Source organism: Mizuhopecten yessoensis, unplaced genomic scaffold (assembly GCF_002113885.1).
Source record: "Mizuhopecten yessoensis strain PY_sf001 unplaced genomic scaffold, ASM211388v2 scaffold10979, whole genome shotgun sequence".
NCBI classification, from domain to species: domain Eukaryota; kingdom Metazoa; phylum Mollusca; class Bivalvia; order Pectinida; family Pectinidae; genus Mizuhopecten; species Mizuhopecten yessoensis.
This window is the reverse complement of record NW_018408817.1, coordinates 954588-969231: the sequence shown is the minus strand read 5'-3', so window position 1 is coordinate 969231 and position 14644 is coordinate 954588. Positions and strand designations below refer to the sequence as shown.

Below are 14644 nucleotides of genomic sequence, written 5' to 3'. Positions count from 1 at the left end.
ACATGGACACTATATATGTTACATTACTCCCATCTGAAGAGTTCAGGCAGCGTATGCTAACTACAACTACAATATAGAGACTTAAGAATATATATATGCTAACTTACTGTGACATGCAGACTTAAGCATATATGCTATCTTACATGGATGCTGAAGGCTACCATAATTTATTCATTACTGTGACCTATAGAGTTAAGGCTGTATGCTACCTTACTGTGACTTGGAAATTTAGGGCTACATGCCACATGCTGACTTTAAGACTGTAAAAAAATAATTTGCCTCTAATATTCTATTGAAAAAAAAAAGGTTTTAATTTCAAATCATCTTCAAATGACTGTTACACATTCTTCAGACAATGTGATAAACTTAACATGACCAAGTTTTCAATTCCTGTACCAAAGTTTACATGTTGTATAGATGTTCAATTCTGACAAAAGTAAAGTTTGAAAATCAATGGAATAAAAGTCCATGTTTTAAAAGGTAAAAAATGTTTAAAACTTTTATCCTGATGTTAAATCTCCTTTTTTCATTGTAAAACATAGATTATAATTCCGATTTAACCACTTCTAAAACCACCCAATCAATTACGTCAATTAAACAAGACATTATAAAGTAATGAATTCACCTGTTTGGAGCCGAAACAATTGTTAGACAGTTTCAAAGATAAAGATCGGAGATTTCGTCTTTTTTTTTCTACCGACACTGAAACTCAACCAACAGACCAATACAAAAGTCTCTGCATGGTTTCCACTATATAGCATAGTATATGTCAACACACCGACAATCTGACATGCACATCTATAATTTAGGGATTGAAGCTGAAAGGAGAAATTCTTCACCTAAAAAGGGCTGGGGCCAAATGGATTCACATGCATTTTCCTTATCAAGATAGCACACATACACTGATTCAGAATGATGAAACACATCATGTGTCGTTTCTAAGTTCAAGTTTCCAACCACATCAATAAGCCAGATACATATTTTATCTTTCAATTTATACATATGGACCATGCATGGTGATTTCCCTTCCTAATCAAATTGACTTAAGGCTGTATGTTGCCTTACTTCAAGATATATTTCCTTCCCAAGAGAGTTCCATATTACACAACCTATAATATATCTTTCAATAATTGTAGTTTGTACTTGCTTAATAGAATGATGAAACATTCTAACAGTAAATAAGAATGCTTGCATTGGTAAAGATAAGGCTTTATAAGATTAAATAGTGGAAATTAAAAGTTCTCAGGGGAAATAACTTTCATAGAAATTACAAACTTATAACGTTGAAGGGGAATTCGTCATTGCTTGAAATACTTCATGTGTAAATATAATTCTATAATGACATATTGTTACATCCAATATGGCGGACCAGAAACTTGAGAACGATAACCCAATGACTTGTTCTTGCGTATAATGCACCCCCTTTTTGACATGATAATATTTACCCAACCTACATAAGAAGATTTCTAGTTTTTCCAAATAATACATCTGTATCCTTTCTCTGCTACCCCATACCAATGTAACAGATAGCCATGTGTCTGTAGTTCACTCTTAAACTCATTCACCCCTACATTATTAAACTGGTCTTTGATTTGATAAAGTTTAAATGTGGATTTAGGGGTGAATGGGTCTCGAAAAACACTATATATAAGTACAGTACATGCATAGCAGGTTAGTCAGTGAGGTAGAAACACAATTTAAAGAAAAAACCACCTCTTGTTTAGCGTATGCAATATTTCACTGTGCGAGGGGGGGGGGGGGGGGTGATCACCTTTTTTTTTATAATGGTTCCACAAGACATGGCTTACATTTCAGAAATATCATCATTAAAATAAAAAAAGTTTATTAACCAGAGCATGACATAAAAAGAAAACATGTTTTTCTGACCATTTCTGATGTCACAACCTTGAAGTGACCATAATTAAATGTCCAAGTGTTATGGTTTTACAAAAAAGATTGTTTAGTAAAAATATTTGTAACTGAAACAGCTTTTCTTTATTAACAGTGAAATAATCGTCTTTTATTTGTTTATTTCATTGATTTGTTGTGACAGTTGCCAAAATAAAGTGATATTAAGCAAAATCGACACCAAAACAAGTGATAATATAAGAATTGAATTACATAGATTTTACAGCAGGAAAAACAGTGCATTAAGAAAACATGATAATAACAGAAAAGTGACATTAAGTGACATGATATTAAGTGAAATGTACTGTATACTTTTTTGTTTTGAGATGGAAGAATGACATACCTTTCAATGTATCTTAATATCAAGATTTTAAAACGTAAATTTTAGTGATTTCCAGATAATTGAAAGCTGGATGCCTTAATAAAAGTCTCCTTTCACTGTTCCATATGTGATACCTGTATAGGTGTTCCTCAAAGAGTGATGGTTGATTATATCATGTTTATCTAACTAGAATAAGGTAATTTTCAAATTGTATGAAGACACAAGGTTTAAAAAGTGTCTTTACAATTTGAAAATCAACTCCCGAGATACCCAATTCTATATTCAGATATCTCATTTAGAAATTAAACCAATGTTTCTCTCTTGTTTCCAATCAAGGAACCATTTGCCATGAACTACGACGTCACAATTGACGTCATAGTTAGAAGGTTGACTAATGAAATAATATCCAGGGTGTTACTCACTAGAGGGTTACCAACACGTAACAGGCTTTATCCAGTGAGTCGGGATTGAGAAAACTTATGTGGTTGTTGGAGAAATGACATTTAGCTACTGCATCAATCAGTTTTCATGCAGGCCCTTTCTATATTTCATTTTACAAGATTTACTTTTAGCAGCAATATGTACATTATTTATAAGATAATGCAGCATATTCTGTTGTAGACTGGTTACTTTTTAAAAACCATTGTAGCCAAATTTCAACAACCACAAATTGGGACAGAAAAATAACAAGGTATAAAATGCTGTGGCAGGTTATGTTTTTTCTCAGGTGTTTTTTTTAAATTTCAAATCTGGCAAAAACTTAAGACAACCCTGTCAGTTATACGAACATGGAATTGGCAGCTGTCCAGAATATTGTAAATTCTGACAGAATTTCATAGATAACATTTGGAGAAGTGATTGTAGCACTCATCGTGCTAACACTGCACGTGTAAGACGTAAGTTGTCATTTCCTTTAAAGTATATAACTTCACTATAACCCTTCTTGCAAAATCTTTTCTGTTAACCTCAAAAGGCCATGTACTTTTTGCTGAAGTACCTTCACATTAAATGTAATCATTTTTCTTAGACACAGTTCATATTTACTGTAATCTGAAAATCAACCCATTTCCCATTTTTGACCAAAGTTTGGACACATATTTCTGAATTTCCAAATAAATCTTGAAAATATTCATGTATGGTATAAAATTAATATATCTAAAAGATTTGGATCTGCAAGAAATTAAATTTATGACAAAATTATAACAAAATTCTCAATATATCAGATTTCCATCTCTAATAAGATTTTTATGATGAGAAAATACTTTTTTACTCAGATGTATCAAAGAGATTGGAATCTGCCATGATTTGTTTTACGATGACAGGCGAATACTAGTGTCACCATGGTAAAATGTCATTGTGGCGGCTGGCTCCGTGGGGGTCATGAGGTCGGACGACCATGGCAGTCAAGATTTCACTCAAAAGCTTTATGACAAATTTTCATTGTAGGTTTATAAAGTTGACATGATTGAAATTTCTGCTAAACATACCATCAAAAATTTGCATTGACTCGTAATAAAATCAGTACTTTTCAGAGAAATTAAGTTATAACTGAGACCACTCCATTCATGGGCAGTGAAACGGTAGGTGAGCGCAGGCAACACTTAATGCCAACAATCGTTCGGTAATTACTATCGTAAAATTTCATCATTGCTGTCTGAATTGGTCTGTTGTCTGGATATTCAATAGACCGAGGCTCCATCATTAATGATTGGATTATACCTACTGACCCAGAACCCTATGTCTTTATAATATCACAGCAGAAATCCACTTCTACGAATCTGGCTTAGTCCCTGTTCACTCTCTCCTGTACGACAAAAGGAATGGGATACACTCCATATAACTATTTTCTATGACTGTTCATAAAGTCAATCAATAAAATGCTTTCAATTATAATATCTTAAAGGACAAACATTCCACCGACTATGGTTCATTGCTTCAAAATATTGTAAAAGGAGCGTTTTGCCCACATTTTGAATTTTTGCATTGTCACTGTTTAACAAGACTGCAAATCATACATGTACATATTTATACTATAAACACCCTAATATACATGTAGAAGCACATTTGCTAAATTCCTGACTTGAATCACTCTGATTCTTGACAAAACCTTGAAAGTGACTTTATAAAAAACATGTACACAATACATACAACAAAGTAAAACTAATTTGCTGAATATTTCCTCTTCAGTAACAAGCTTAACTCATTCACCCCTGAATTTTACCATTAGACTGTCCAATTCATTGTTTTGGAAGAGTGTAAATGTGACTTGAGGGGTAAAGGGTATATAATAACAAGCAAAGACCTTGGTCACAGCTTAGGGAATGCTTTAATGTGCCACGCTACATTAACAGAAGTTCGGCCTCGTTGCATACAGTAATCATCCTACCTGCAGCACAGCATCACCTATAATTTACAGATATATCATGAATCTTAAAAACAGGACAATGTTTTGACAAAATCAGAGTGTTTTGTGCCTGTCAAGACCTCATTGCTGCCTCAGTACACAAATTCACCACAGCTTGAGGCTATTAAATGGTTGTTTAATTTTTAAATTTACCTACAATGTTGCTTGATCGTTATCTGATATCTAAACATACTCTCCCCCTTTCAATTTTTTTATAAACTTTAAAGCTTATAACTCGATCTTGTGACTTGCTCTTTTCAAGACAATTCATAACTTATTTGAACATCCGGTGTAGAGTTTTTCATCCTCGTTTTAAAGATTAAGCTACTGTTTTTTCTGAACATTTCTAGCTCTGCTGTCAAGTAGGAAGTAAAAGTAAGACTGAACAACCTGTCATTACCCAAACCAACCCAGATACCTTATATAACAAACTAGCTACAATCAAACTTATGAACGTGTCCCGCTACCCAACAAACCCTTATACCTTAATTCACAATCTAGCTACAATCAAACTTATGAAAGTGTCCCGCTACCCAACCAACCCTAATACCTTATATCACAATCTAGCTACAATCAAACTTATGAACGTGTCCCGCTACCCAACCAACCCTAATACCTTATATCACAAACTAGCTACAATCAAACTTATGAACGTTTCCCGCTACCCAATCAACCCCAATAACTTATATCATCAATTCCACTATACATTTTAAGCCTTACTCCAACCAACATTAACATGCATTAGATCTCTAGAACCAGCTACAAGTCAAAATGTACAACAACCCTATACCTCAACAAACTATAATATCATGAATGTATACCCCCACAGATGCTTCATCTCCAGAACTAGCTACAAGTCAAAATTTACAACAACCCTATGCCTCAAAAAACTATAATATCATGAATGTATACCCCCACCAATGCTTCATCTCCAGAACTAGCTACAATTTAGATGTTACCCCTCTACTCTAACCAACACTTTTACCTTACTTCATGAACTGACTACAAGCCAGCGCTTGCAAAAATATTAAAACTGCAGAAAATTCCAACATGTTTTTCAATTAGTTGACTTGGCATCCAATTCCCTGTAGTGCTGTAGGACCTGTGACAGACAGGTTGTAAAGACAGGTATGACTTCAATATTTCATGTTTTTTCGCTTTTTGAGGCAATATACTACAGACCTTGATTGCCTTACAAACATCTAGTAACAGCTAGGTGCCCAGCATTAAGTAGTCTCAATTTGATTGTTATACTCAAAAGACAAAACAGCATGACTCATCTGCGATATCAATTATTTACTTACCAAATTGTTTCTGAAACAGAATACACTGTAATACAATAACGGTGTCTTAGTCTACAGAATTTCTTTCTCAAAGATGCAACAAATTAATTTTAAACATGAATCCTGATGTTTTAAAGGAACTTTAACACTACATATTTTCCCAAAAACAATTAAAATTTTCTTCTTTGACAGATCGGTACAAGTCCATAAGCTATATATAGTATATCCATTAGTTCAATGTTCAAACTTAACCCACAAACAATCACCATGAAAAGTATTGGGAATCATTTACTTATAGACCAAATTCAGGGGCATATACCTAGCCCTTGTTCAGAGTGGATTCAGTTAGGAGCGGGTCAAAGGCAGGGCCTTGGTAGGGGGACAAGGGGTACAACACAGTGTTTGAAAATTTGTTAGATTCACTTGCCTGACTTTGTATGGGCAGATACCCGCCTGAAATGATCTATGAAGTTATTTTCTATGACACGTATGATTATCAGGTAAATGACAAGTATAATAGAGACAGAAAAAGTGAGCTGTAAAATCATTTTTTATTTTTATATTACACACATTTTCCCAATTTTCTGTTTGAAACTATTATATAAATAAGAGATTTTTTTACATTCAAAGTCTGGTCGATAAGAAATCAATATTGCATAGATCTAGTGTCTAAAAGGAGTAAAATTTGAAATTCTAAGACTGAGGTCACCCTTGAAAAATTGTTTATTTATAATGGTGGACCGATAAACTACAGAGAAATGTTTGACAAGCATGAACTTGAACTTTTTTTTCTCAGGTTTCACATAATTTAGGGATTCCACATAATTTAGGGATTCAACTCAAAAGTGCTTTGTACACAGAAAAACAAATGTATTGGAATAATTTTCTACAACCAAACTAATATTTTCAGAAATTGTCTCATGATCATATCACACAAAATGTACATCTCAGGATCTGATAAAACAATCGTTTATTTGAATGCATGATTGAACAATCACATGCATGCACATGCATTACCCAGTACTAAACAGTCTTGTTTCAACTTACAACAATAAGACAATCAGAACAAGACTTGTGTTTGAATAATTTATCAAGAGAATTGAAATGTACTCTAAAAAGTCAATTACAATGCTTGTAACTGGCTCGGAACATTTACAAGTACAGGTTTTATGAAGGTTTACAATTTAAGTTTAAAATTCAAACAAACACATTTCTAGCTATTAAATGTATTAATATTAATGAAGGTGAACTCTGTGTATTCCTGTAGTGTGCGATGTTAAAGTCAACCGGGACAATGATTAGTTTAACCAACTATGTATACAGCGGTCATGTTTATCAAGATACACAAAAATTGCAATTCAATTCTTTATAGTTTTGTCTAATATTGCTATCATAAGTGGGCACCCTTCCACAATCTATGTTGCTGATCTAGTGATCACGAGATGCATCCAACAATTACACCTCATAGCTGGAAAAGCCAGCTTGCCAGTAATAAGGCAGCATTTCCATGGCTGTTATACTAGCTATTCCCCCCTCTGAGAAGTCTCGTCTGTGGGTCCTCCCGGTGTGCCACTGCACCTTCCCTTACCACCAGGAGCTGGCTGTACAAGTTAAGGTAGCCCAGTATCCCACCGCTGCCACCAAATGCAGCAGGCAGGCAGGCACTAGCGAGAGCATGCAAGGGTTATACATAAGAAAATCTAGCTTACCAGTAATAATTAAGGCAGTATTTTCCCCTCACATTCCATGGCTGTTAGACTTTGTGTACCCAAACAAATAACTTGACTTATGGACCCCATAACTTTTGAAAAGACAATCATCATGATCACTACTTTACCTAGTTACATTGAGAATGATGCATTTTTATGAAAAACATACTTATTCTTGTCAGTCAAAACCTCTCATAAGTTTAAAATTGTGAAGATTTTCTAACTGTCACTTAATTTTAGGAAAATATACGATAGTCATTTTTTTGCTTGGGGAAGCAGCTTGTAAAACAAGGCGAAAATTTCATACATGTTTCTTTATACAACATATTATTTCCAACGAACAACCGCTGTCCCCAATCTCATTCACTGTTCAGAGTTCAGATTTACTGACTTGAAATACAATATATGTTATATTTCTTGACAGAATGGGAAAAGAAGTCGATGAAGACGAAGAATTGCATTCAGTCCCTGTTCTACGAGGCACAGTAAAATTGATCTTTGAATAAAAGCTTCATATATACCTTATAACATTTTCTACTCAACATGTTTTCTAGAATTTTTCAATTTACAAAAGAAAATTGTGCTTATAATTGTATTGAAATTTTGATTTCAAATCTCATAAAAAAATGCTTTGATAATAAAAAGAAAGAGACTTTCTCATAAAAAAAAATACAATCTGAACTGACAGTCCTAAACTCTTGAGTCCTGACAGACCTTACCGAAAACAGTTTCATCTATCTCAATCAAAACTCCTTAGCTTGGTTCCTTAATAACAACCTCAGATAAAAAAAAAACTAATCTACACTTTCAGAAAATTAATTTCCTGTGAAAAGGCAAAGTATTCATGCTACCAAAGAATATACAATATTAATATCATAAAAGTGGACCCCAGGGTCAGCTTTAGAAATGTAACGGACTATGACATCGTTTTTAATTGTAATTCAATTCTTTCTTAACAAAATACTTATAAATAACATAGGCTGTATTTTTCCTTATTTCCTTTTCCTTTTTAATCAATCCAGACATTCTCACTCTGAATATTGAAAATGAAAACCTCGCTATTTAAATCCCTAAATACCAATCACAGAGCCGTGATCAATACCTGATGGACACACTTATTGATAAACGGGTCTATAATATAAACATAGACCTTTAACTCCCACCTACTATATTATTACACCAGTAGTGTACACAGGGAGCCAATTTGTCCCCAGGAGTAAACATAATCTTACAGCAATGTTTGACGGCTGTAAGGATAGAAACAGGACAATGCTCAGTCTCAGGGTAAATATTTGTCTCCTGATAGACTAAATAAACTCAACAATGTATCGCTATACAAATCAGTAGGTACAGTACTCGCCCCTTTCAAAGGAACACCTTTTCTATTGCCATTTAAAATTGTGAATCTGTTTAACATCACAAACATTGTAAGATCGATAAAAAACAGTTTATTTTAATGAATCTACACAAGATCGACAAGTTGAATTTATGTTACGATGTTGATATATATTGAATGTTTGCTTTTTTGACAATAGACTAACCATTTCTACACAATGCCGACATTATAATGATCAATGTGCATTGAATTCTTCACACCTACAGTGTTGGCAATATTTACACACAACAATATTTTTTCTGTACTGGATTTATACTGAATCATATCACATTGTTCTGAAGATTTTTCAGAGACTGCCCTTGCCGAATTGCTAATATTGATACATTGATATTTGTATTATATACACATTGTTTATTATAATAACACATCTTTTCTTAGATTTCAAAAACATTCAGAATTTGGTTAAGCCAAGACAGTCTGAATATACCAGGGAATGTTTTGCCTCATGCACTGAATTCAAATTTTAACAGCATTTTCTTTTGAACACCAACAAGCATTGTTAGCAAGTTATTTTTAAGGATGTAGGGGGGTAAGGGTGTTTTGTGGTAGTGAATTCTATTCCTTGGAAGCTCTAGCTAGGGGCAAAGATGAAGACGATTTTAAGAGTTTATTTTAAGGGTGATTTTTGATGGACATTTGGAGTAGTTTTAGGGGTGTATACGTATTAGGGTGTGAGCTAATACACTGGGTTTAGGGCACGATTTACAGGGAGGTGATGGACGGAATCTCTTCTTCTCCACAGTCACTTCATTGTTTAAATGGCATGGCCATGTATGGTTACCAAAGCCTCACAAAGCTGTAGAAATTAAAAGTTCTTCATCCTCTCCTGTTACATAATCATGGCGGGAATCCAATGAATGTGTCCAGTGTTATCTTAACACCTGATGTGATTATCTCCCTTATTAACAGTGCAGTTATATCACTGTGGGTTTTGACTGACTCTTCAATTCAGGGGTCAAGTATCTGCCCTACCTGTAAGCAACTGAACACGGTACATAATCAAGCTTATTTGTGACCCAATACTCCTACACAATAGGTCTACAACAGAGGACCACACATGGACTCACAAGAAATCACAGTAGTCAAAGTGGCTGATACCTTTAACAAGTTTACTTTTCTGTCTTTGCTATTATATGGCTAAATAAAGATATATACAGTATTCTGTTTCCTAAACCTAGCTTACTTACACTTAACCATTACTACAAAATATCTACAAACATAGACCTATTCCTATAAAATATCTGCAAACATACAAACATAGGCCTATTCCTATAAAATATCTACAAACGTACGGCTCCAATCCTACAAACATAGGCCCATTCCTATAAAATATCTACAACATACAAACATTAGGCCCATGGTATAATGTTATAGTACAGTTGTAAACAACAATGATCAGTTTTGAAACATGTTGGCAACAGTTAGCAAATGATAAAATATTTTCTCTTTATTAAGATTGAGCAACTATAACTTGATTCACTTAAGGTAAGTTAAAGTCACTCATTAAAATCTCTTACTTAAATTAACCTCTACCCTCTAGTATTTCAAAAATTATATCATAACAAATATTGAAAACTCACTTCAGATAATGTATTGAATAGAACAGAACACAAGTCATATTCACAAAAGATATCAATTCTAAACTTCTAAACAAAGCTGGTTTAGCCGTGTACGGCAATGCTACCAGAGAGAACAAAATCAATTTCCTGGTTTTGTTTACAGGAGGCTGAAGTGGGAGTACAGATACATTATCACATCATGATTATCTGAAATATTGTAAATATTAACTGTTTGTTCATCCGCCTTTATGTCAGTTTTATACCCTGCTAGACCCCCAGGTGACCCCTAAAGCCTAGATCACCTAGTGAAAAAGACATGAAAATCCTACGATATCCTATACTTTCTTCTATGATAAATAGGTTTCTTGTGCCCACAGAAGCATTAATTTGGAGATAAAAATAATGGCTTCTTTTAGTTACACATCATTTCCGTGTCAAGCTGGATTCATATTTTGTGTAAATTTTAACACTTAATAAACATTATAAAGGAATTAACTTGAAACTTTGGTACACAAAATATGATACTTTTATTCTAAACCTAAGCTGAGATATAAGACTGCTTTACCATATTTTGACAGGTTATACTTTTTTTTATCAAATACTAAGATCAGAAATGAATAGTAATTATATATAAATCCCTTAATAGATCAAGGTAAGGTAGAAAGGGTTTTTGAAAGATGTCATGTATATTTACATGCATAAGTAGGTAAAGCTAATGTAAATAAATTACAATGGATCAAAATTAGACAAAGTTTGTCATCTTCTATTTTCATGCCATATTTGATACACTAGCATGATCTCGTTTAACGTCTGTAATTCAATGGTGGTGGTGATGCATCATCATCTCATCATCATCATCATCATTCTGTGCTTATATATCTGCTCTAGACACATTTTTGTTTTAATTGTCACAATTAGGGTTACTACAGTCACATTCTGGTATCATTTAGGATTCTGTAAAGAATTTCCTTTTAGTGCCTAGTGAAATAGGTAGATTCAGCTGCTGGATATTAATGCATGTGATAAGTGACCTAGAGATGGGGGCCCTGTGATCCGTTAAGTATTAAAACTGTTTGGGACAAAAGTAAACACAAATAATGTCACCCATTACGAATGTAATGGAACAGCTAAGGACATTGCTCCAATGCTACATTCGTTTAGCAAAACGAAACCGACATCCATCGTATGGCTTTGATACACCATGCACATATATCAAATATACTGCATTATTGATTTGCAACAAGGAAAAAGCAAGTTACATTCACATGTACAACTCACCTGTCAATTACTGCATGCCCACTGCGTGTATCTTGTAACGGTCATGCATCCGTATCGCACGTAGCCTTATGACATTTTGTATGATCACCTGTTATAAGTAATGTTAGCTCTATAGCTCTACCGGTACAATTACTATGCACTGGGTATATTCTTGATACTCGGAAAGGACCAGGTAAGACTGCCACGCATGAGTAATTTTGACAGTTGATTATTTGATAAAAGGTGAGCGGTTCAAGTACTTCTGTGGAAGTCACCCGGTTTGCGTGATAAAATAAGTCTACCCCAGTCGCACGAGTACGACGAGTGCCTAAAATAGCTCATCACATGGCGACTTTCACTTTACACACGCTAAGTATTCAGCGATGTGGAACTTCCTGGCTATAAACTGATTGTTGTTCACATAGGAAGATGAATTATCTTAATGGAGTGATAACGCATCATTGTATTGATAGAAAATGACTTTTTTTCAGTAATGGTTATTTGACAGAGGATTAAAGGGAGATAATCTTTAATCGCTTTCCATCGTCTTGAGAAAATGAATAGTTAGCCGTGGTCGATTAATTTGTCAATCGATTTAGTATAAACTCATGAAGGACAATTTGGGACTAATTTAAAGTTAATAAAACGCACCGAATCGATGAAAAATGTTTCTTTCAGGTCTTGGAAACTGTCGTACTTTTGAGTATTAGGTAACGAATATTTCCCGGGAAAGTGATCGTGCCGGGTGATTATAAAATCAAAAAAGACTGGAACCGGACACTAGTGATCAAACTGAAATATTCTTTCAAAACCGAATCAATAGGCTGATCAAGAGTCAAAAAAATGCGTGGTCCGCTTGACCTTTGGAATACTGATTTTTTTTTATGGAGCTATGATCAACATTTAAACTGAAAATTTATATTTTAAAAGCTCCAGAACCAAAAAGGTCTACTGTAGATACTCTGATCGCAGTAGAAATTGTCCGCAATAGGCCGTTGATTTAAGTCATAATTTATTGTTGTCTTCATTAATAATGGATGTTGTGTTCATCACAAATTATTGTTATCTCCGTCATCAATGGATGTTGTCTTTGTCATAAATTATTGTCGTCCACGTTATCGGTTGATGTTGTAATCGGTTTGGTGGTGTCATTGCGAAGGCTTGGACACAAAATCCAACAAACTAATCAAACATATACCCTTCATAGTGTTATCTTTGTGGCACTTTCATTTTCGCAATTTTGTTGTGAAAACACAATGTAAATTTTCAATTCAATTGTAAACATTTCCAGTGTCTTACACCAACAGAGATAGAGATCACGAAACAGTTAATTAATCTCACATCTATGCCAACTTTTCCCAACCTCGACAGGAAAACTACGCTATGAAAAGAACACCAATTTTTCAATGGTACAAAATTGAAGCATATCTAAAAAAAAATAAGATAATCTGTACAGTACAGAAGAGATGTAATAAGGGTATATGCTACTGAAAAGTTACTAACGTTAGACTACTGTGATTTGATTGACCTTAGACGTTTTCCATTATTGAAAGATGTCATCTTGAACATATGTCTTCCTGGCCCCTGGGTGTATTTCAGCTGTCTTAGATTGGGGGCCGGGGATCTTGATTGTGGTTCGCAAACGATATTAAGTTCTGGCGGCATTGCATGTTATTTTTGGAGAAAGATAAATGTCTTGGTAAGGTCTTGATTGTACGTACAATCAACATTTGAATCCACTTGAATTCCTTATTTCAAGGAAATTACTGAAACCATCAGTGAAGCTATATTCCGTAGTCAAGTCTTCATTAGTAAAACTGGTAAAGCAATGCAATTGTAGTTCATAATAACAAGGGAAACACACAGAGATGCGTGAACAGAGCCATATATATATGTAAAAGATGTGGATTGCCTTACAAGCATCAGCTGTAGAGAATGCCCCTTTAGCTCAGCGGTAGAGCATCGGGCTGGAGAGCCGAGGGTCGCGGGTTCGAGGCCCAGCGACGGCACTATCTTTATCACTATTCCTCGTCCTACTACAAATTGATGCCGTTGACCCTCCCCGTTCAACGTAGGAGAACCCTTGGCGGGAAGCCAAGGAACCTCGGTTGGTGTTTGAAAAAAGTGGGGAATAGTGTAAAATATGTGGATTAATTAGGTTGCCTTACAAGCGTAATCTGTAGGGAATTTCCCTTTAGCTCAGCGGTAGAGCATTGGGCTGGAGAGCCAAGGGTCGCGGGTTCGAGGCCCAGCGACGGCGCTATCTTTATCACTATTTCTCGTCCTACTACACATAGTTCTTTTTATACTTTTATTCTTTTTTACGATTGCCTACTACATTATAATTCTTTCTTTGCCAGAACACTATAACACTTCTAGCAGTATCGTTCCTAATTTTAAAAAAAAGTAATACTTGTACAAAACAGTTGTCTCAGCACAGACTTACCAGAAAACGGTGTTCAAATAAAATCGGGTGTATAACAGAGTCGTTTAGTACTAGTTGGCTTACAAGGACTCCGGTCATCGGTTCAAGGGAAACAACTCGTACGGCGTCATATATTTGTTGAATGCAGCTGCTGTTACTCAAAATAGGGTTTGATAACTGTAAAATGCCATTTTGTTATGCTAATGTTTTTCTTACAGAGGTTAGAAGCGAATTAAAGGTGATATATGTTGCATACATATATCCGAGGTTACCTCCCAAATGGAGACAAGAAATAAAGAAAACGAGCAAACAACATTCCATATTGATTTTATTCTCCATAGATATATCAAATTGAAGGTACAGTTGCACATGCTTTTCAGA

The 14644-nt window shown here is 34.6% G+C and overlaps 1 protein-coding gene across 9 annotated transcripts in view; it reads right to left on the bottom strand.

Annotated features, from left to right (window-relative positions):
• The window catches only part of LOC110464274 (nephrin-like), a 376492-nt gene extending 364363 nt beyond the window's left edge, over nucleotides 1–12129 (bottom strand). For all 9 annotated transcript variants that reach the window (XM_021519388.1, XM_021519399.1, XM_021519401.1 and 6 more), the window contains exon 1: nucleotides 11860–12129. The gene's annotated coding sequence lies outside the window, so the exon portion shown is untranslated. The remainder of the gene's footprint in view (nucleotides 1–11859) is intronic.
• Between the last annotated feature and the right edge of the window lie 2515 nt (nucleotides 12130–14644).